This window comes from Mesoplodon mirus (genome assembly GCF_964341445.2).
Source record: "Mesoplodon mirus genome assembly, chromosome: 6".
Lineage (NCBI taxonomy): Eukaryota > Metazoa > Chordata > Mammalia > Artiodactyla > Ziphiidae > Mesoplodon > Mesoplodon mirus.
Window position 1 is genome coordinate 42,720,011 of NC_138982.1, and position 25,204 is coordinate 42,745,214.

General features: G+C 39.8%; 1 protein-coding gene across 7 annotated transcripts in view; it reads right to left on the bottom strand.

Annotated features, from left to right (window-relative positions):
- Window positions 1-25,204, bottom strand: part of LPP (LIM domain containing preferred translocation partner in lipoma) — a 709,708-nt gene that overhangs the window by 516,953 nt on the left and 167,551 nt on the right. For all 7 annotated transcript variants that reach the window (XM_082624540.1, XM_082624542.1, XM_082624541.1 and 4 more), the window contains one exon: window positions 7,918-7,981. The gene's annotated coding sequence lies outside the window, so the exon portion shown is untranslated. The remainder of the gene's footprint in view (window positions 1-7,917; window positions 7,982-25,204) is intronic.

Sequence of the window (25,204 nt, forward strand, 5' to 3'; positions counted from 1 at the left end):
AAGCATCGAAATTCCAATTCAGTTGATAACTTGCAGTATGGTCAGGGCTCTGTGACCCTAATCACTGTCTCCTCCTGCACTCACTTACAGAAATGGAGAGTCTGAGACCACTAACCTGATAGAAGTTTGAAAGAAGAGGAAAAACATGAGTTATTTATAATGCAGTTTATACAATTGCCCAGCTTTTCTTATTCTGCCTTAAGGTACCAGAAGGGCATTTAATTAATGAATTATCGTATAAATGATTCAGGATATGTGATCTTGTCCTTCTCTGAACTCCCAGAGCACACATTCACTGTACTCCTCAGGGGCCCACTGGCCATTTTCTACCAGGAATTTCTATCGTTTATAGAATTGTTTCATTGGCCCTATTCACATTCAGTGTTATCTCTGGAGGTATTCACATATTTTCAAGCAGATCTGGATTTGAATCCAAACTTTGCTATTCATTTGCTGTATGACGTTAGGCAAATTACTCAACCTCGCTGAGCTCAGTTTCCACGTATGAAAAGTGGGAAAAAATAATTTTCTATTTTATGAGATTAAATGAAATGATGTATTAAAATGGATAGCACTTAACAGATTCTGGGTTAAAAGTACATTTGAGTGAGTGAGTGAATAAATGAATAAAGCAAGCAGAATAAGAATTTCAATATTAAAACATCACTCAACAGTTTGAAACATAAATGTCCAGAGTCACACTCATAAATGAGTCTGACACTCAGAACAAAACAATAGGTGAATTGTGGGAGAAATCCAACAGCAAAGGAAATGTGTTACCCAAATGTCATCTCAAACTTCGCACATTGAGAAAAGTCTTTCGCTGGCTTCCCTGGTGGCGCAGTGGTTGAGAGTCTGCCTGCCGATGCAGGGGACACAGGTTCGTGTCCCGGTCCAGGAAGATCCCACATGCCGCGGAGCGGCTGGGCCCGTGAGGCATGGCCGCTGAGCCTGCGCGTCCGGAGTCTGTGCTCCACAACGGGAGAGGCCACAACAGTGAGAGGCCCGCGTACCGCAAAAAAAAAAAAAAAAAAGTCTTACGCTTAACCTAGAACCTATGTATGGCCTTCAGAAGGTTTACAAACCTCATGAAATTGTAGACAACATTCTATGCAGATGTGCATTTTCTAACTAGTTCATAGATTCATCCGAGTTTCCAAATATTCCGTAATCCTCTCCCCTACCACTACACGCACACACACGCACACACACACACACACACACAGGGACGAATTAATAACTACTGCCTTAGGCAAGTCCCTTGACAGAAAGGTATCTGCCAACTGAGAGAAAAAAAGTTCACTTAATAAAACAAGGCTGAAAGATACAAGCATGCGGTTTAGAAAGTACGGACAGTGGAAGTTTTTATGATAAGCGCTCCAATCCAGAGAAAAGAGCTCTGAATCTAAGACTCAGCTTGGCTGCAAACTTGCTACAGGACCTTAGGCAAATCAGAGACTCAGGAAAACCAGGATTTGGGGAACCTTTGACATCCAATCTATTTCACCCTCCTCCTCCTCCTCGCACCTCATAGATGGAAAAACTGAGGTTCAGAGGAAGGTAATGCCTTCACCAAAGTCATAGCAAATAAAGTAGAGCCAGGATTTGAATCTCAGACCCAGTAAAATGATTTCCACTAAGTGTGTCATTATTATGAAGTACAAGATAAGTGTTTAGACCCAGTGGCCTCTAAGTTAACTTCCAACTGATAGATAATTACTACTCTCTTCTCTGGACCTGGAAATCTCATGAAAACATTAGTTTGGTTTTGGCAAAGATCATTCTAGCTGCTTCTCAGCCCCAGCCCAGTCCCACTAGAACAAGGCAGAGAGAAGAACGGAAAGAATGAGAGATGCTGCTATTAATCTTGTGTAGCACAGAGACTGGGAACTGCAGGCCTTGAACTAGATTTCACTGTGTTGGCTATTACTCACCTGTCCTCCTGCGTATTAATCCTGCATCTGTCTTCTCTTTATTAATGTTCCCAACTATGCACAGTACACAGCCAGCTAGGAACTCATCCTTAGCTTCCTATAATTCATTGGATCAGAAAAGGGCAGGAGGAAACAGTGTGATGTCAGGGTCAAGTAATCTCTTACAGGAAGAACTGCAAGGGAATCCACAGCCTCCTAATAAACACAGAGAGCAGAGGCCAGCCAGAATCCTCTATTCCATGCTTCATGGAATAAACGATTAAGTCTGGCATCCACTTATGTTTCAAGGGCATCTCACATCCCTGCGTTAACAATAGGATTGGTTTTGCCTGAAAGATAATGTCCCTTTAAATGGTAGGAAGAGAAACGATACTTCACATAAACAGAGATTCCTCTCCTAAAGCAGAGGTACAACTATGGAATCAGAAGAAAGAATTCTAGCCTAGGATCTGCCACGAAAAGCTTAGACAAATCATATTCCCTCCCTGACCCCAAAATCTCCATCTCTGAGGTTTGGCTAGATGGGTCCTTAAAGTTCCCTCTGCCTTTGACATGCTGACCTCTCCTTACAGGTCACTGGCTCAACCCTGGAAAAGTCAAACAACAGAAGAGGAACCTCCCTATGTTGCTAGTGAAGTTTACCAGAGCCTCAAAACTGAGACCCAGATTATCAAGCACAGAAACATGAAGGAAGATAGATTTTTATTTTTTCCTTTCTAACCAGAAACTGAATGTTGCTGGGGGTAGGGAACAAGCAATGCATAAATGCCCAATCACAGTGTATATATAATTCAAATCACTAACTGCCCTTCAGGTATGTACAAGCATCAAAAGCTAAAAAGAACAACTATTTTCACACACTGAACTCTCCTATGACTTTGGAAAAGTGGAAGTAGTAGGAAGAAAGAATTGACCAAGAAATAAAATCATAGATATTAGGACATGTGACTAGAAATAATGCCATAAGCACGTGATCCAACTCTACCTGTTGTTAGATACTGAAATGGACTCCAAAGAGGGAAAATGACTTGTCCAAGGTGACACAGCCAGAGCTGGGAGTAGAATTTGATTCTCATGACTCCTCGTTCATAGAACATAACCCATAACACATTACTTCGCTCCTGCAAGCGATGAGACTCTATCCAGGTAACTAAGAAAATAATTTCAAATATTTTGAAATAACAATAACTCATAACTCAATGACAATAACTCTACCTCAAATAACAATAACTGATTTATTGGATTTAAGGCAGACTAAGGCTGTTTCTATCAAATTATAATAAACAATTCACTGTAGCAATATAGACAAGTCCATGAGAATTAATTGTGCATTATTCATCCTTGCTAATGAATCACCCTGTGGAAAACAGGGATAATCAACAGTCTACCAAAGGCCAGAAGCCTGTTCTTGCTCAAGTACAGATCTTCCCTGTTAAAGAACATCAGGTATCAGCTCTAAATAGTAAACAGGGTATACAGTTTCAGATTCCATGGAGTACAGCTTTAAATAGATTCGGTTTGGAAATGGGACATGGAACACACCAAAGGCAGTGGATCAACGTTGAAAGCTGAGAAAAACAATGATTACACTAATTAAGTGGCTACCTGTTGACACATCTACTGTCAAGTCTAATTATTTATTTAAACTGTTATTCTTTCTTCATTACTGCCACTGCCACCAATTATTACCACAAGATTATTTTAAATTTCTTGTAGCATGCCCCCAGAATATTGACTTCTCTACCTTCCAAAGGCTATGTGAGAAGATTTTATCCTTTTTTCCCACCAAATCCACTTCCAAAATAAAAAAGATAGATGAATAGATGAATGGATAGATGGATGGATGGAGTGATAGAGAGATAGAGACAGATGAAATTCCTCTTTCTCAAGAGCAGTTTTTCATAACCTTTACAGCCTTGCTTAAACTCTTCTTTGTAGCTTCAAGATGGGTTTCAGTGAGGAAATGGGGACATAGCTAACCACTTTTCAAATTTTATTTTATTAATATTTAACAACCGGCATTTGGAGGAAAGTTAATATAATAACTGCAGTTTCTAAGTGAACAAATAGATCTCTGCCTAACAGAGCGACCAAAAATTATGATATCACATGTTTATAGTACATTCTTCTCTGATGTGTTTATCCCTGAAAATACATGAAGTACATAGGAAAGGATTTTTTTTGCAGAGGTGTTTTATGGACTAGAGAGGGACAAAAAGATGGGCAGGAGTCACTCCTGTATTTTTGGCTACCATCTTTTTTTTTTAGTAAACCTCTCTTTTGTAGAAATGAGCATAAAGTCTAAACAACACAGGTGGCTTCTAGGTCTGATCTGCTCATAGAAGAGTTTCACAGTCCATATGTCCCCTCTCACCGGCCTTCTTTGCACATGACCCCTTCTTATTCCATGTGTATGATGAATATCATCTTTGAAAACCGTATTAATGTAACACCAAAATTTCCACTCATTTCTAAATTGCTAACTCCTGCAAATATGGGTCAGTACCAACAAACCTCAATTCTTTCAAAGGTCTGTGTAATTAAAATTATGTTTAAACTACTATATATAAAATTGATAATTAATAAGGACCTACTGCATAGGAATTCCCTACTGCAGGGAACGCTACTCAGTACTCTGTAATGGCCTATATGGTAAAAGAATCTAAAAAAGAGTGGATATATGTATATATATAACTAATTCACTTTGCTGTACACCTGAAACTAACACAACATTGTAAATCAACTGTACTCCAATGAAATTTTTTTAAAAAAATTATGTTTAAGATCATGGAAAGAGGGACTTCCCTGGTGGTCCAGTGGCTAGGACTCCAAACTCCCAATGCAGGGGGCCTAGGTTCGAGCCCTGGTCAGGGAACTAGATCCCACATGCATGCTGCAACTAAGAAGCCCGCATGCGGCAACTAAGAGATCCCACGTACCGCAACTAAGACCTGGCACAGCCTAAATAAATAAATAAATAAATATTTAAAATAAAAAAAAAAGATCATGGAAAGAACATACCAAAGGGATAATCAAAATATTCATCAGAACAAATGTTTACAGTACTTGAAATGCTGATATCAAATCTTCCACAAAGTTGCTATTCTATAGGGCCTGCAGTTAGGATCACCATAGTGACTACTTCACCTCTTTTTGGCTAAGACTTCTAGAAGATTACAGAGAGCATAGAGGAGCTAGCTGGGAAGTACAGATATCAGCTAGTTATCTGCAGAGGAAAACTCACATTTTGCAAATTTAAAAACTTTTTATGCTTCCTTAAATACATAAAACAAATTTTATGCTTCCTTATTTTTTTTTAAACTGGTCTTCATTTTCTTTTTCTTTTTTTTTAAACATTTATTGGAGTATAATTGATTTACAATGGTGTGTTAGATTCTGCTTTATAACAAAATGAATCAGCTATACATATACATGTATCCCCATATCTCCTCCCTCTTGCATCTCCCTCCCATCCACCCTATCCCACCCCTCTAGGTGGTCACAAAGCACCGAGCTGATCTCCCTGTGCTATGCGGCTGCTTCCCACTAGCTATCTATTTTACATTTGGTACTGTATATGTGTCCATGCCACTCTCTCACTTTGTCCCAGCTTACCCTTCCCCCTCCCCGTGTCCTTAAGTCCATTCTCTACATCTGTGTCTTTATTCCTGTCCTGCACCTAGGTTCTTCAGAACCTTTTTTTTTTTTATTCCATATGTATGTGTTAGCATACAGTATTTGTTTTTCTCTTTCTGACTTACTTCACTCTGTATGACAGACTCTAGGTCCATCCACCTCACTACAAATAACTCAATTTCGTTTCTTTTTATGGCTGAGTAATATTCCATTGTACATATGTGCCACATCTACTTTATCCATTCATCTGCCGATGGACACTTAGGTTGCTTCCATGTCCTGAGTATTGTAAATAGAGCTGCAATAAACACTGTGGTACATGACTCTTTTTGAATTATGGTTTTCTCAGGGTATATGCCCAGTGGTGGGATTGCTGGGTTGTACGGTAGTTCTATTTTTAGTTTTTTGAGGAACCTCCATACTGTTCTCCATAGTGGCTGTATCAATTTACATTCCCACCAACAGTGCAAGAGGGTTCCCTTTTCTTCACACCCTCTCCAGCATTTATTGCTTGTAGATTTTTTGCAGATGGCCATTCTGACTGGTGTGAGGTGATACCTCATTGTAGTTTTGATTTCTCTAATAATTAGTGATGTTGAGCATCCTTTCATGTGTTTGTTGGCAGTCTGTATATCTTCTGTGGAGAAATGTCTTTTTAGATCTTCTGCCCATTTTTGGATTGGGTTGTTTGTTTTTCTGATATTGAGCTGCATGAGCTGCTTGTAAATTTTGGAGATTAATCCTTTGTCAGTTGTTTCATTTGCAAATATTTTCTCCCATTCTGAGAGTTGTCTTTTTGCTTTTTTATGGTTTCCTTTGCTGTACAAAAGCTTTTAAGTTTCATCAGGTCCCATTTGTTTATTTTTGTTTTTATTTCCATTTCTCTAGCAGGTTGGTCAAAAAGGATCTTGCTCTGATGTATGTAATAGAGTGTTCTGCCTATGTTTTCCTCTAAGAGTTTTATAGTGTCTGGCCTTACATTTAGGTCTTTAATCCATTTGGAGTTTATTTTTGTGTATGGTGTTAGGGAGTGTTCTAATTTCATTATTTTACATGTAGCTGTCCAGTTTTCCCAGCACCACTTATTGAAGAGGCTGTCTTTTCTCCACTGTATATTCTTGTCTCTTTTATCAAAAATAAGGTGACCATATGTGCGTGGGTTTATCTTTGGGCTTTCTACCCTGTTCCACTGATCTATATTTGTTTTTGTGCCAGTACCATACTGTCTTGATTACTATACCTTTGTAGTATAGTCTGAAGTCAGGGAGCCTGATTCCTCCAGCTCCGTTTTTCTTTCTCAAGATTGCCTTGGCTATTCCAGGTCTTTGTTAAGCTGGTCACTGTTTTCTTGACAAACTCAAGAAGAATGAATTTTTCTGCCAAAGTCCCAACTCCTTCACAATGGTTCCCCAGGAGAGTGGAATGCAGACACTACAGGCCCTGGGTTTCAAAAGACTCTAACTCATGTCCTGTATTCTTAAGATTTTTTTTTTGTTGTAGCCTTAGATTATGTCCTTTTGAGATGTGTTTTGGGCAGTTAAGAGGCAGTGACAGACCCAACGAGTAAAGTTTGGCCCCTTCAGAGCCAGGTAACACTGGTAGCATAGTGTAGTGAAAAATGCACTCAATTGACAGCCAGGAAACTGGAGAGAAAGCCCTCCTGCTATATACTCACTGGGGATACAAGAAGGCACTAGATAAGAACATCCTAGGTAGAGAACAAACATATGGATACCAAGGGGGAAGGCAGCGGCAGAGGAGACTATGATACTATTATACATAGTATCAATAGTGTATATATGTCAATCCCAATCCCAATTGGAAGACTGGGATTGACATATATACACTATTGACTCTACGTATAACATAGATAACTAATGAGAACCTACTGTATAGCACAGGGAACTCTACCCAATGCTCTGAGGTGACCTAAATGGGAAGGAAATCCAAAAAAGAGAGGATATATGTATATGTATAGCTTGATTCACCTTGCTGCACAGCTGAAACTAACACAACATTGTAAAGCAACTATACTCCAATAGTAAGTAATTAATTTTTTTTGAAAAAAGGCCATCCTAGGACATGGCATACTATGGACACTTAAATACTTCCATGTTGCCCAGACTTTTGTGCTTTTGATATGAACCTTAAAAAGCTAGGAATTGAAAGAGAAATCAAATCAAGAAGACATAAAAGGGGCAAAGTTCACTCCTGGCCATTTTTCAGGTTTTGATGCTCATGAAATACCTTACTATTTCTTCTGTTGGGAGTGACACCTACCTTAAACTTTACTGGCTAAGATGACTATCAGCATTTCATAAACATGATGATGCCAAGCCTCTCTTACCTTGGACAGCTAGCTCTTGGAATGATCAGTGGACACAAGGTTCAGCAAACTGCAATGCTAGTGTCTGTAAATGAAACAGGTAAAGGTTACTCTTAGGTTCCAAGCTCTATTTATTCATTAACAGTCATAAACTCTTCTATCTATACAGCAGTTTCTTGTTTGCAAAACACTTCCACATTCATTATCTCATTTCACCCCATGACAACCTGGTGAAGAAGCAGGAAGAGATTATTCTACCCACTTCTTAGGTGAGGAGACAGAAGCTCACAGAGTGAAAAGGACGTTGAGAAGGGAACTAACATCTCTCTCTTGATTAACTTCACAAATATCATGGGAAATGGGTATTATTGTCTTGATTTTACAGATGTGAAAACTGAAGTTCAGAAAAAGTAGGTGACTTGTCCAAGACTACATAGTACAGTACATGGCAGAGTGAGAGTTTGGACCCTCTGAGCTCTGCCTGTTCGTCCAGTGGTCTTTCCTTTATACCTAGGATATTAGGTGGGAAAACACAAGGACAGACAACTCACTGACTAGATCCACAAGACTTAGTGGAAGAGGGAATAATGAAATAAAACCAGCTATTTGACTGATGTGAAGAAGTAGCAAAAACACATGGGATTTAGAGCCAGTCAGCCCTGTCTTCCTCTTACCAATGGTCTTAGGCAAGTTACTTAAGCCCCAAATGTCAATTTCCTTACACGTAAATGTGGCATATAATACCTACTTCATAGCCAAAGATGAGTTAAACTTTTTGTGGAAGATTCTCCTCCATTATTTCATATTCATAGGCATGGACAGCGGTGGTATACAAAATAGTAACATTTCTTCCTATGAGCCCACACTTATATGATCAAAGAATGTTGCTCTAAGCATGCAAGGCTAGATGATATCTCTGGGTTGGGTATTTCCTTGATTTGTGACCCTAGTTTTAAAATACCACAATATTTATCTATATCAATCTTAACATGGCCTCACCTAACAGCAGCACAAAGAACTTTTCTTCCAAATGGCAAAACCTCAAAGGTTAAGAATCATGTATCCCCCTCAACCCCAAAAAGCAAAAAAACTGCTTTAGGTGAATGGCCTGCAGGTTTATCACAGATCATTCTAAAGTTTGTGCCTGTATCATGCTTTAGGTTCAGAGAGATGGAGCTTCCAACAGGAGTTCAAGAACAAGGGGATTTGTTTTAACATAAGGATAGATTTACTGAGAAGTAAAGACCTCTGAGAAGTTTTATGAATATATCCCATTTTTTTACAGGGCTCAAATCAGATGATATGAATAGAGCATGGTTGATAGGATACTCTGCAAGAAACTCTTATCATATGCCACCAATATCAAGACATTAATCATCTTTAACATTATGCTTTATAGTTTGAAAAGTATTTCATGACCATGCTTTCTCAAATCATCCTCGACATATCCCCAATGAAACCTTACTATCCCAATTCCACCAATCAGGAAACCAAACTTCAAAAATCACGTGGTTAACACGGAACAGATAAAAGTTTAACCTTGTATCTTGATCCCCAAACAAGTAAAGGACTCTTCTACTACACGATGCATCCTCCCATTTGGGGGCGCTCTATTTGGAGGGAAAGGTAAAATGAGTATATACCCAATAAAAATCCATTGTCAAGGCACCAAAGCACATTTAGTATTCAGTCCTGCTTCACTGGCAAGTGAAAGGAGAGAGACTTCACATCTGTGGTCTAACCAGAAGGTGACACATTACTAAGCTGAGGCAAAAGAGTGTTCGATGCAGGGTTACCATGAACACTTTCTCAGCTCTCCCCAGTGAAGTTTCAGAGATGTGACATCCTTGGGCAAGCTATTGAAACACAAGCCACAGAAACAACAGAAGGCTGTACCACTGAATTTTCGTAAAGGGGTCTCCATCACTAAGTTTCATCTCACACCGCAGAAAAGCTGAAACCTTCTAGCTAAGAAGTTCACCGTCCTCTTCTCACACAGTTTGAGTGGCACGTGTCCTCAGTAACTCGAGTATTTCCCAGTGCAGTGGAGTTCTACACTAGGCCCATAAAGACATCTGGGACAAGTGACAAATCCCACTCTAGCGTCTTGGTAATAAACTCAGTTATCCTTGGCTGCCTCTAGATTTTATGACTGCTGGCCCAGAACCTGGCAGGTCTGTATCCTCTATCAAATCACCCATCCTCTCCCAAGAAAACTGTTCTCATCTCCAGAAGCAATTTCAACCAAAAATAAAGAAATCAGTATGATCAACCTCTAACTTACAAAATTTCAACTTATTAATTAGAATCAGTGCAAAAGCAAGACTCACCAAACCTAGCTGGGACTAGTATAGAATAATTCATCATTTCTACTGTATTTGGGGGAAAATAGGAGATAACAATGGAGCCAAAGGAAAAGAGAGAGAGAGAGAGAGAGAGAGAGGAAAGGAAAATGATGGGGAATAAGGAAAAAAGAAGAGAGGAATGGGAAGACATGAGAAATGAAGAGAGCAGAGAGACCTGTTTTGACAGGTTTTTCACAAACCATGGTAACCTCTGGATTGACCACTGCACCCCAGAACATTTTTTAGGCAACATAACTCTAGATGATGATCCTGACATTATGAACAAAAATTCCAACCAAATGGCATGAGAATCACTAAGGTCAATGTATAGATGCCCCTTGATATTTTACAAGTGCTACAGTACAAATAAGCAGTTGACAGAGCCTTGTAAAAACTTCCTCTAAGCCAATAAACAAGTAAGTTTTCAGTCTTGTGGTCCCAGGTTTTCTTTCTGAACAAGGGGGGTTATCTTGAAAAGAACACTAGAATGGGGAATGAGGACCTGAGTTCTGGTTTTAGCTCTACAATTCCCAAGTCTTTTAAATCAGAAGTTATATTAAATATACATTTTTCTACTTCTCTTTCCATGGGTCTTGACCATGGTTATCCCTAAACCACTGTGAAAAGGCCAAGAATTATTTTGTCTAGACTTTGTGCATTTTGGTAAGTTTTATGGATTGATAAAGGTGGTGGTGAGAGGATTATTTATAAATTAAACAATGTCATAATCTTAAACATGATTATTAGGAAGTCTGACCCCAAAAGCAATTGAAATGTGAGATTAGGCCAAAGGCTTTAGATGACAGACATGGAATGTCCTTCATTCCCATCATCAAACCCCGTACGAAGAACGTTTTTATTTTTTATTTTTTTATTTTTTGCGGTACGCGGGCCTCTCACTGCTGTGGCCTCTCCCATTGCGGAGCACAGGCTCCAGAAGCGCAGGCTCAGCGGCCATGGCTCACGGGCCCAGCCGCTCCGCAGCATGTGGGATCTTCCCGGACCGGGGCACGAACCCATGTCCCCTGCATCGGCAGGCGGACTCTCAACCACTGCACCACCAGGGAAGCCCCTGAAGAACATTTTTAAATGCACGCTCACCTGATACCCTAAGACGTTTATCAAGAATACAACGTACTCCATGGCTTATAAACAATTTGGTTGTCTCATTAAAGTAATGTTTGCCAGTATTTAATTGCTTCCCTCCCTGATTTTAATTTCCTCACCTGTCAGCATCTATCAAAGGCACTGAGATCTTCTGACATCCTGGCTGATTGTGTTGAAATTAATCAGATTTTTAAAAAGTAAACTGCATGGGGCCTCCCTGGTGGCGCAGTGGTTGAGAATCCGCCTGCTGATGCAGGGGATACGGGTTCGTGCCCCGGTCTGGGAGGATCCCATATGCCGCGGAGCGGCTGGGCCCGTGAGCCATGGCCGCTGGGCCTGTGCGTCCGGAGCCTGTGCTCTGCAATGGGAGAGGCCACAACAGTGAGAGGCCCGTGTACCACAAAAAAAAAAAAAAAAAAAGTAAACTGCATGGCCTAAAGGTAATGCTCATCTTCTTCATGTGATTTTTATAAGGGTTCTATCAGTGGAACTTATAATCTAGAAATTAAATCAGAGGCTTTAGGAATGCTAAGCAGAAATATAAGTAGCTCACAAATTTCCAGCACTGGACTTCAGAAGATCGGTACTTTAAAAAATTCAATCAACAAGTGTTTACCGAACATATTACACTTGCCAGCAGTCACTATTAGGTAAACAGAAGAAAGTAAGACAAAGCTACCTCAGAAAGTTTAAGAAACAGTGAAAATTATTTAATTAAGCTGAAGTGACCTTGACAAAGTAGCCAACAATCTGGTCACTCAAAAGATACATTTTGTATTTTCAACTGTGATCAGTTATATATACTGTGTTTTCACATGGGTTAATGATTTTATTGTTCACCTCAAGCCAATGAGGTGAAATTGATACTATTGTTAGTAATAGTAGCAATATTCCTATTTGACAAGTGACAAATGTGAGGCACAGAGTAGAAAAGGGACTCTTTCTTAGATACCTGGTTATGGGCAGAGCTGGTCTGTGATCTAAATAAAATCAGACAATACAGTATGATCACTTTGAAATAAAGAGAGAAAAAATTATTTGTAAATCCTCCATACATAATTATTCAGTGCTAATTCTTGTGCTAATATCTATCTGTAATAATGCTTAAGATACTCACTAAGGAAACCCACAGGCACTAACCTGTTCTATAAGAACAGGTGAGATGAGATGTTGGATGGGGAAAGACTTTGTAATGTGTCCTACCATCATGAGATTATTTTTATGTATTTATGTTATTATTCCTACTTCGGAATACAGAAATACGCATTCATGCAGTAATTAGGTCCCAAACACTGGTTCTAAGGCCCCAAAACTAACCAGAAAAAAGGCAAATGTTGCACGTATGCAATTCTGGGCAGCAGGGGTGGGGAAGTCAATGATAACACATAGAATTTAGAAGTTGGCTTTATAACCAAACATAACTAACTCCTAGTATATGGGTCTTATCTTTCCAGTGGACTCTAAGCCCCTACTCAGCCTTTAAGCGTATCTCCTACTATGAAGCTTTTCCTGACCCAAAGGGGTTTGCTGAAGCAATCTCTCCAAAGATGACCATAATGCCTAGTTTCATATCTAGATCACTAAAATTTTCACACTGTTTTATAACTTTTCCTTGATTCTATGTCTTGAAGGAGAAACCTTGTCCAATTCAACTTCTTGAAACCAAACCCCAAATCCAGAATCTGGTCCTTAGCACGTACTCAAGAAAATGTTTACTGAATGACTACATGAACAAATGATAAAAGTGTTCTATGTAATTTCTATAGCATTTAGATCAATACATGTCATATAACAAGTGCTTAGTAAATGTCAGTTGAATTGAAATTAACTGAACAGTTAATTTGAAAAGCATATTGTTCAACTAAATGATTCTAAAAGCTACTAAGTGAGTGGTTCAGTGAAAAGTTAAGTTAACCTGCAGTGGCCCAGCCATCATTAACCCAGTAGAGGGGTGAAGAAATGTTCTTCACAGGAAGAATAATAAAGGCTAGACATATGAACAGAAATGTAGGCAGGAGTTGAGAAAATTCATGTAGAGGAAAACAGTACTTTTCAAGAAAACCATGCTAAATGATAAAAAATTTAAAAATAGAGGGGGAAAATAATCTAGAGATAATAGAAATGTCTTTTAAAAGTATAGGTATAAATAAAATCCAAACAAGGAACAATGGAAAAAGAAAGAGGAAGGAGAGATTCTTGAAATAATGAACACTAAAAACCAGGTCATATGTGGGGGAAAAAAAAATCAAAGACAGAACGGGGGGTGTGTGTGTGTGTGTGTGTGTGTGTGTGTGTGTGTGTACACACACATATATATAAATATATAAAACTATATATATATAAAACTGAATCACTGTGCTATACACCTGAAACTAACATGATATTGTAAATCAACTCTACTTCAATAAAAAAATGAAGATTTTTTAAAGAATTGATCAAGTCAAAAGTAATATCTATTACATGCTATGTTTCTGTAACTGAGCTAAGCCCTTCACATATTTTAATCCTTAAAAATATTCTTATAAGTCATTATATTTCCCTCTTGCATCTGAGTAAAGGAATGCTTAGAAGAGTAAGTAATCTGATCAAGTTCACACACCTAGTAAGTTATGGTACTAGAATTCATATCCCAGCTTTTAGGCCCCCAAACTCATACTGTTCTCAGTATAATAACAAAGAAAAGAAGTCGGTTTGAAAGAGGCATTTAGAGTTGGATGGCAAGATGGAACTCTAGAAAGTGGTATGAAATAGGGAAGGCATAAAGAATATGAGCATCCTGGGACACAAGTAGCAAGAAAAAGACTGAAGGAGGAAAGAAGATGGTTGGGGAATCAAAGCTATCCTGAGGTATCTGAGGATGTGGATGAGGATGTTGAATAATCTACAGTGCTGGAACTATTAGGGTTGAAATGATAGAAAATCCAGTTTCAGAGCAATGCAAAGGAGAACATTAAACATGAAGCTGTCCAGCAGCAGAACCAATTGCCCCCAAAGAAGTAGAAGTGTTCAAGTAGAGGCTAAGTGGCCATCTGCCATGAAAGGCATGCATGACATTTGGTGGGAGGGATTCGACATGAGAAGACGGGCCAGTGCAGCTCTGTGTTTCAGAGATTTAGCTGGCCAATACTGAGATATAAACAATAGCTCAGATCACTAGATAAAAATCTGAAGAATGCCCTTTGAAGAAGAGGTAAAAATAACATCCACTCAACACATCCACGGAGCTCCTATGATGCACCAAGCTCCAGAAGTTCCGACAAGACAGCGGAAAACATTGTGAAGAGTTAGAACTATTGCTAGGCAATTTTTGAGCCTAATAAATGGCTGGGGAAAAACATAACTAGAAGTCTAAAAAAGAAAGAAAAAAAAGACTTAATGGTTTGCAGGTAACTAAGGGCCGGAAACATCAGTTTTGTGGAAAGAAAAGGAAGTTACCAAAGGCCTAGATTTAGGGAAGAGTTGATTCACAGGGTTGACCAAAGGCCAAATCTGATCACATTTGGGGGTAATGAAAACAGACATGGGGGAAGAATCAGAAAGTTAGAAAACAAAGTTTAGCTCACAAAGTTCACAGGTAAGGGAAAGCAATCAATGTTGGATGAGAAATAGGAAAAAAATGACATCTTGCAAAAGAACATCCAACTTATTTGAAAATGAGAGAACAATACACGTGAGGGTCTGCAAACCTACTTTTATGGCTTGCCAGACATACTCATTTTCATACACTGAAACTGCTTTCAACCCCCAACCTCCCTCAAAACTACTCTAAGACAGGAGGAAGGTATTCAAGAGAAAATGCAATGCCTAGATCTGGTTCTCCTGCCTCTCTCAGCATCCTTCATTACAATTTCAAACTCTGACCAATTTTTATTGAAGAAGACATCACATAAAACATTAACATAAGCAAAAGCAAAATTAAGAGTAATTTTTATTGGACAGCCTCCCTCCTTCAGGAAAGGGGAGAAGGAAAGTGAGAGAGAGGGAGAGAGAGGGAGAGAGAGGGAGAGAGGGAGAGAGGAAGAGAGGAAGAGAGGGGGAAAGAGAGAGACGAGCTTTAATAGAGAATTGAAGGTTGAGGGTGGCTGGCTGGTGAGATGATTTGTCGTGATATGAAAGATAATGGTTGTGTGTACAATTTCCTTTCCTGTGACTTTTAACTAATCTAGGTGAAGAAGGAAGTCGTTGCTTCAGCCCAAACTCACTGATTCTTTTCTCCCCACAAAGCTGGAATTCTAAACCAGAAAATGAATAAGCAGTCAACTGCTCCCTCACCTGCTCTCCACTTGGCAAAGACAAAGCATGCTCTGTTTAAAGAGGCAGCAGTGGTAACTACTGAAATATTGAAAAGCAGAAGAGAGAGCAGTGGTGAAGTGGTGAGTACAGAGTAGGGAAAATATGCAAAGGGTTTAATACGCAAAAGATTATAGAAATCTTCCTAAATATGTTCAATAATTATATACTTTGGCATTACCATATTCACAAAAGAACGTCACGAACATCTACCTTGAAATTTCTGAAACTGAAACAGGAAATCAAAAGAAAAAAAGAAAGAGGAATGCACTAACAACTGAGTTCTTGTCCCTGTTCTACAACTAACTGGTGGGGCTGTCTTGGGTTGGTCTTTTCCAGCTCCCCTCGGTCATAAAATGAAAAGACTGGATTAGATCAGTGACTCTCAGTGTGTGGTCCATAAACTCGTAGGTCCTCTAGACCTTTTCAGGGGAGTGTAAGTTCACAATACTAAGACGTTAGGAACCTTTTTCACTGCGTGGACATTTACACCAATGGTGCAAAAGCAATAAGTGGGTAAAAATGGCTGGAGTTTTAACATGGATCAAGGAAGTGGCACCAAATGTACTGATAGTCATTGTGCTTTTCACCAAGCACCCACAGTAAAGGGGGGTTTCAGGGGGATTGTTTCACTTAAGACTGTCCTTAATGCATTGAAAATCCTTAATTTTATTAAATCTCAGTTGTGAGGTTTTCACATCTTCTTTGTAAGACTGATACATCTTCTTAATATTCTGTGTGAGACAGAATTCAGATTCTGCTGAATCCCAAACTATAATGGTTGCCTCCAAGAAACACACATGTGTGATTGTTTATATTGAGAGATGAACTAACAGCTCTTTGCATGAAACACCGTTTTTATTTGAAAGAATGACGGACAAACTGTGGTCATTCTGACTTGGTCATATCATACATTTTCTCAAAAATAAACCAAAAGAACCTATCATTTCAAGAAAAACAACTAACAGGATTTATTGTCGTTGATAAAACTCAAATGTTAAAGTGAAAATTAGAATTTTTAAAATCTTGCATCTACTATTATGCACTTGACATCTTCCTAATACTTAAAATACCCTTTTTTGATGAAATCAGTGGTGATATTAATGAACATAATTGTTTTTTTAAATGCTAAAGAATAAAACATGTCAACATTTGGAAGATATGCATAACTCCACGAACCAATTAACCAGTGAATGATGTTACACAACCATAGGTGAAAATCAATTCAAAGTAAAAATTAGACCAGTGGATTTTAATATAATGGATTATAAAAAGAAAAAGATTTATTGGGCTTCCCTGGTGGCGCAGTGGTTGGGAGTCCGCCTGCCGATGCAGGGGACACGGGTTCGTGCCCCGGTCTGGGAGGATCCCACATGCCGCGGAGCGGCTGGGCCCGTGAGCCATGGCCGCTGGGCCTGTGCGTCCGGAGCCTGTGCTCCGCAACGGGAGAGGCCACAACAGTGAGAGGCCCGCGTACCGCAAAAAAAAAAAAAAAAAAAAAAAAGATTTATTGATATGAGTTCAGACTTCACATTGCAACTAAATAAGAAGCTACCACTTGTCAAATTTTGGTGTATTATCAAAGAAGAAAATCCACAATTACCTCTTTTTTACTTCCTTTTCCAATCCCTTCTGTAAATCCTTTCTGAATTTTCTTCATAAATTTTAATCAAAATACATGTTGCAAAAAAATACAACGCAGAGGTAAGAATCCAGATGCCACTTTTTTCACTAATTTCTTTATTTTGGAAAATGTACTTATTCTCATACAAATATTTTTATTAAAATATTGGTTTTATTTTTGTTTAATTTCTAAGATAATGAATAGCATTAGCTATCACTCACATAAACAAAAACTCATTTTTAAGAGTGTAAATAGGTCCTGAGACCAAAACACTGGACTTGATGGGATTTATGTCTGCTCCCTTCCCACCTCATACTAATCTTCTTTGGTTCTAAACCTTTAGGGAAGATACAGAGTGGCCTCGGTTCTGCGTTCAGATCCTGCTACCTGTTTACCTTAACGCAGCTGCAATGTTAGTGAGCATTTAGGAACACTGAAACATCTGTATGGTTTCACCATGGAGTAGTCCTTTGGTTAGTCAACAGACATTCACTGGGTGCCTTCCGTGGGGCACCCACTGGTTAATACGGCACGTGGACCAGAATCCAGACTCCATTACTACTTAAGGGATGCTCTTGGTCAAGATACAAAACCTCTCTAAACTTGTTTCTTTAATGTAAAAATGAGCATGACATTAGGACCCACTCAAGATTACTGTGTCGCTCCAGTGGAATGATCCACTGAAAAGCTTAGTATACACAGCACCTGGCCTATAGTAAAAACTCAGTAAATCGTACCAACTGTTATTATAACTAGGATGTCTCTTACCAAAACAGACTGTTTGCCATGAACATGAAAGAAATAAAAACAGTTTAACATATATCTTATCAGAGGCTTAAAACTCAACCCCAGTTACCAAAGCATTCAGCTCCATGGAAACATAGAAGCAAAATTATCCAGGAGCACTTGTTTCTCACTTCAAGAACAAGAATCTGGGGAGTTCCCTGGTGGCCTAGTGGTTAGGATTCCAGGCTTTCACTGCCATGGCCCGGATTCAATCCTTGGTCGGGGAACTGAGATCCTGAAAGCCGCAGCAAGGCCAGTAAATAAACAGATAGATAGATAGATAGATATAAATTTATTTATTTATTTATTTTAAAAATGTCATTCTGTTGTTAAAAAAAAAAAAGAAAGAAAAGAACAAGAATCTTCCTGTGACCAGGAATGGAATCAGGGTTATAATACTGACCCAGGCACTGCATAATTGCCTAAACTTTCTGTGGTCAAACGAGCAAGCAGTTCATACTCAGCATTATTCTCAGCACTGTGGTGACAGGACAAAGGACAAGAGGGGAGTGAGGATTCAAACCAAGTTCCTGATTAGACAAAACATTGACTTTTCCTTTGTTTGAGCAAAAAGTCATATTCATTTTATCTCTTTACTCCACTTCATTTGAAACCCAAAAGGAATAAGGTTGGGGAAAAATAAGGACGCTTGTCAATCTGCGGTCAGACCAAAAGTTGAAAAAAGATGCCCTAATATTGCTAAGTATGGATTATAAGCAGGAGAGAGGAGGTCCTTGATAAGTTTCTTTCTTTTTTTCTTTTTTTTTTTTGTTTTTTTTTTGACTGCATGGCACAGCATGCAGGATCTTAGTTCCCGGACCAGGGATCGAACCCATGCCCCCTGTGGTGGAAGCGCATGGAGTCTTAACCACTGGAGTACCAGGGAAGTCCTGATAAGTTTCTTTAAATAAAAAATATAATCTGGAGGAACAGACAAATACACACTTATCTCCAAATTTTTATAAATATTTAAAGGTACTAATCATTAAACTAGTTATATTGATGAGGCCCAAATTTCACTTTTAAAGGGAAAAAAAAAGACGTCTTTATTTCACTTTATTTCATCAGCTCTAAGTATAACCACTTCTAGTGTCAATATCTTACTAGCCTGATAAGACTTCAACTGCTGATTTAATAGAATGATGTAAGTTATGCTTCCAGAATAATGTATAGAAACGATCATGCCCCCTTAACAGCACTTGGATCTTCAATCAGGAAATTCAATTTTAGCTGCAAAACTATGTTTTGGCAAAAGTGCAATTGAACTCAGTGTACTTGTCACATTTCTAAATATACTCCAGTCACCATGACAACAAGGGAGACTGATGGATCGCTTAAAAGAGTACGGTATATTTAATTGTCAGCATTTTAAACTGACTCAGAAAAATGCTGTGTGATAGGTCTACTCACCATGGTTACTGCCGGCTGAGTCCATAATAATAAAAGGTTCACATACACACGTCGACAATGTGCGCACAAAGAACATAAAACTCGGAAGGCCCTGTATTTCCAACCAGGCCAATTGCCAAACTTAAGGCTTCAGAAAGACTTGTTCTCATTAAGGTGCCACTCAAGAACCTCTCTCCCAGATTTTCAGGACCTGCATCTGTACCCAAGGCCACTAGAGCAAATCCTAAATCAGATTCCAATGCCTGCTCCACCTCTTAGACTAAAGATAAAGACCAACTTAAGGGTAATTTCTCCTGGAACATATCTGGAATAGGGAGGAAAGAGACTCTTCTTTCCTTGCATGTAGATTTATTTCCAAATGACAATCTTCTGGGACCCATTCATTCCCTAAATAACCACTTCCCAAGTGCCTCTCCTATGTAAGGCAATCTTCCACAGTCTGGGGATACAGTGGCAACAGACAAGGTCCCCACCTTTAGAGAGCTGACATCCTAAAACAAGAGGAAGATAAAGATATCAATAAATAATACTTCAAGAGAATGAGATAATCCAATTACCTAATCCATTAGAGTATACTATAAGCAGTGCCTGGTGTATAGTAAGCACTCAGCAAGTATGCAGAAAGGTCACAAGGGCAAGTCATAAAAGTATCGAGACCGTTTCAGACTCTACTGCCATAGTCAAGGTTATGAATGGTGACTTCCACTGGGTCACTACTCTATCCCAGTGCTTCTCCACAGCGCACGCTCATCTGCTTAACCACCTCTTACAAAAGATGTAGTGAGAACAATCAAAACCAGGAAATATTCCAGAGGCAGAACAAACACACACTGGCCGAGCAGAGCAAAGGGGGTAGGTGGCAGCAAGTGGCATTGGATGTATTGGATGTAGGCCATGCAGCCCGGTAGGGAATGTGCCCCAGGGTTCAGCAGGTCTGGAAGGTGTTCGAGATGCTGCCTGTCTAGCAAGCTATGAGGCTTGACGGTGATGCTGTTGCTCGGGGAACCGCAGTTTGAGAACCAGGGCTCTAGGGGAGTCTGGAGGCAGGAACACCAGTCGGGCAGGAGGCAATGAGAACGTGTCTTAGGGCAATAATAGGTGGAACAGAGAAAAGGGAAAATATCCCAGAGATATAGCAAAAAAAGATAATATCCAAAACTTGAGGCCAAACGATCCATGAGCGCAAATATAAAGGAAGATGGCAGAACTGATTCCAAGCTTTCTTTAATGACTTTGTTCACTCAGTAGATAGTTTCCATCTTTCTAGTACAGAGCCCTTTCGCAGCGAAGGTTTCCTGTAGCCACAGTCAATCCCTAGAGGGCAGCATCAAGGAAAATGATTGCGGTGACAATAACAATAACAACAGCAAACACACCAGTCATTTATTGAGAGCTTAGTCTGTGCCAGGCACCTTACTCCATGTGCTACCTCAGCACTGACACAATCCTATCCCTGTTTCACAGGAGATGAAACTGAAACCCAGCATGTAGCTCGCCCACAATCACTCCTGCTTCGGCTGGACTCAAACACAGGAACGGACCCTATAATCCATGACCTTCACCTCAATCTTGCCTGCGAAGTTAAATCTATAGGAGAATTAGATGCCCAGGTAGAGCATTCATCCTCAAAGTCAGGTTTCTCTTCTAATCTGACTAAGCTTTAAGACTGCAAGGGGCAAAGCTTGATCCATGGACTCTGTCTAGTAGCATAGGAGTGAAGCAACCAAGGTCAGCTGGCCTGTCTGGAGCAAGGCTGTGACTCATTTCATACCCTCACAAAACAAACATGGCTTGAGTGTGTCTGTGCTCACACTCACATTTCTATATACCTACTCCATGTGCTTTTCCATGGCCCCAGGCTTACCCTCTCAACTTGATTCTGCTTTGCTTTATACTTTTTTCTGCCCGGAGAGTAACAGGCTCTCTATACATTGATGTATTTGGAGTAAGGATGTGAGAAAGAGGCCCTCGTTTGTGAAGATGCATGGTGAACGGTAGTGGATATTGACAAGGCATCAGCAGGTAAGAAAGATGAGCTTAGACATTTGCCAACCCAGGAAGTGGGTAAGAAATGAACCACAAGATCTTCCTTCTAGTCACCCACACTGTGCTTTCCCAGGATGATTCACAGGTATGGCTCCACAGACCTGACAAAGGGGACTGTCTTCAGGAAGATGAAAGCATGTTTTTATGCCTGCTCTCTCTCTTTTTTTATTTGTTCTTTCTTGAGTAGTAACTATTAATTGTGCTATGCGGGCAGTACAGAGATGAGTCTACCGGGAAACCAACACAAATCCATCAAGTGCTTTTAGTCCGAGCTTTTTAGAAGCAATTGTTTACCACATTTTCCCTGCTCTTTTTCTCACAGCTAGAATTAAAGTGGATTTTACCACATGATCACCGCAGTGCCCTCCTCCCCCACCTCCAAATGAAGACAGAAGATGGCTAGTGGTCTATCACCAGCAAAATCACAAGACCTGTGTGAGAAAACCAATTCATTTAGTCTTTGTAAAGCCTAAGGATTGGCCCCTTAAGTAAGTACTGCACCTTTATTAACATATGAGAACCCTGTGATGTAGATATTGTCCCATTTGAACCGATGAAGAAATTTATGCTCAGAGATAATATGTTGCTTGTCTAGAGTCTGACAACTAGGAAATAGCAGAGCTAGGAAGTAAACACAGGTCTTCTGACTCCAAAGCCAATACTTTTCCCACTCATTACAGCCGCCATGTACACACTTCCAAGAGAATCCACTACCTTCCATTCTGTTCAGCAGAAGAATCAAGGCTTCAAATAGTCTTAGAAATAGGCTGTATATAACCAAAAAAATCTCTTTTGAGAGGCCTTAATTAGAAATAGTGAGCTACAAAGCCATTGTACATTCTATAAGCCTTGCCTCTAACCCAGGCAACATGTCCTGGGCTGCATCTGGACATTAGGTAGAGTCCGCACCATGCATAATGTAAAATCAAAACTCATGGAGGCTCCTGAATTTCCCAACACAGGGCTCAGGCCAAATAACAACATAGCACAAAGCCTGCTCTCTCACCCAGCCCCAGGGCTTATACTGAAGAAGGAACACCCAAGGGAATGAACGTAATGGAAGAGTAAGGGCCTGTAAGTCATGTGTTCACAGAGGCTCTGGCTCAGCATGAAGCAGAATAAAATTTAAAAACCAGATGAAAAGTTAATATAGCCCAAGCTTAAACTCATTTTTCATTAGTATTCCTAGATCCTCCAAAGCATAGGTAGATAATGAAAAGGATCCAACAAGAGGAAAAATAAGAATAATCCAGTCTTCAGGCCCTTAGATTTAATATCTGAACAAGATGAGGATTAATTTGTGCAAGCAGCACCTTTTTCTGTCTCCCCTTACCCAGGGGGGTGGTAAACTTAAGCATTTTGAAAAGATTCTTTATCATAAGCAAAGCTGACAGGGACACCTGATGAGAATGATAATTAAATCAAGAAGTAAATAAACACTGGATCAATGTTCTTTACTTTTCATGACTGACTTAAGAAAAAAGGTTGCCTTATAAAGGGGGATATTTCTCTCTTCCAACCATAAATATAGGGTAGCTTCATAAGGTTTTCAGTTCTTTAAAAGTTATTCTCAACAAATGCCAGTTAACCACCTTCTACGTGTTAGTGTGTGGTTTGGCGGGAAAGGATGGTAGAAAGAGAAAGGACACCATCCCTATTTTCAAAGAGCTCAAAGTCTGGTACCTGAGGCCAAGCACAAAATGTTGTGATTTTTTTTTTTAAGTCAGCAAGTTATGTTCTCAATTATGAAAATACCAAATGTCAGATTCTTCTCCAGTCCAAGCAATCATGTAAAATGAACTAATTCTTCGGAATCAGACTTTTTTTAATGAAAATTATGACTGTTGAAGCCTTTCCTTTTAATGCCAACATTATTAGAACTCAGAGGAGAACACAAGGTCAATTCACTGTGCTCCATACTTTTCCCAGGTTCTAACCACTGTCCAACAGAAATATAATGTGAGCCACATATGCAATTTAAAATTTTCTAGCCACCACGTTTTAAAAGAATATTAAAAAGAAATTTATTTTACAAATAGATACAAAATTTTATTCTTCCAACATGTGGCAGAAGCCACATTTCAAGTGCTCAATAGCCACACATGGCTAGTGGCTGTCATATTGGACAGCACATCTCCAACTTCTCCTCAACCTTCACCTAACAAAGTGAAACATTTGTTGCAGAGAGTGAAACATTTGTTGCAGAAAGGTAACAAGTTTTGCAATAGCTATTAAGATACTCGACTCCCACAGGCAGACCCAACTCACCCAATATTGCAAAGTATTTCTCTCAACCTTATACCTCGAGACCAAGAGACTGTAGGTCACTGTGAAAGCAAATGCAAGAGAGAGAAAATGCTCCATCTCATATGTGAGGATGAGGAAAACCAAAGAGGGCCAAGGATTATGACCAACAAAATAGCAACTTAGGGCTTCCTTAGTGGCGCAGTGGTTAAGAATCCACCTGCTAATGCAGGGGATACGGGTTCAAGCCCTGGTCTGGGAAGATCCCACATGCCACGGAGCAACTAAGCCTGTGTGCCACAACTACTGAGCCTGCGCTCTAGAGCCCGAAAGCCACAACTACGGAGCCTGCGCACCACAACTACTGAAGCCCATGCACCTAGAGCCCGTGCTCTGCAACAAGAGAAGCCACCGCAATGAGAAGCCCGCACACCGCAACGAAGAGTAGCCCCCACTCGCCGCAACTAGAGAAAGCCCGCGCGCAGCAACGAAGACCCAACACAGCCATACATACATACATACATACATACATAAATTTATTTTTGAAAAAAATAGCAACTTAGCCACTCTACCCACAGGGATACTGATATTATCACATAGAGGACCTGAGATTCTACCCTCAAATCTTTTGTGTCTTGAATCAAGTTTGTTTTCCAACTCTAGTCATCAGGACTTCTCTTCCCAACCCGACTGTGTATCCTCTGAGAATAAGACAAGGTAGGTAAAAATTCAGTAAATGTGCAATGCGTCAATGCATGAAGCTACAGAAAAAAAGAAGTGAGAAACTCTTCACCTTTTCATATCTTATGGTTTGGGTCCATGAATATGGAAGATTCCGTTCCCTTGTCAAATGCTAAAGAGCTCTCCCTCTATCACTTTGTCCCCCAAGATAGGAAGGAGGATGATAATGGCTGGCATCCATGAAGCCATACCAATCAAGGAGAAGGATCATCTCCAGAAGTCTGGCAGAGCCCATCTCTCTCTCTCTTTCCTGCCTTCCCTAGTGTTCTCCTTTCTGTTGGAGATTTGGTTTCTAAGGTGGGCCCCAATCCCTGTGTTGTTCACTGGGTAAGAATGCACAAAACCAGCACCGTCGTTCAACTCTCTTCACAGGCAAGGCCCAGGGTTAGGACTGGAGAAATGTTGAAGCCAGTCCCAAGACAAGCCTCACGTCGGAACCACATTTTCTAGCTGAGCTTTGGCAGACACTTGCTTTAGGAGTTCTGCACTTCCGTTAGAATGAAGCTGGTAGCTTGAAGACTAGTCAGTGATGGTCACCATTAATGTGTCAAGATGTCCGAGTGTTAACAGCCCCAGACAAATAGCCTTTAGTTAAAACATAATAAAACAAAACTGACCAACAGCAATGCTAACATCCTAGTGAGAGGTCACGTTAGTATAATGTAGTCCCTGATATGAAGCCATGAGAAGGGCTTTACCTCTATGGTGGTCTTCC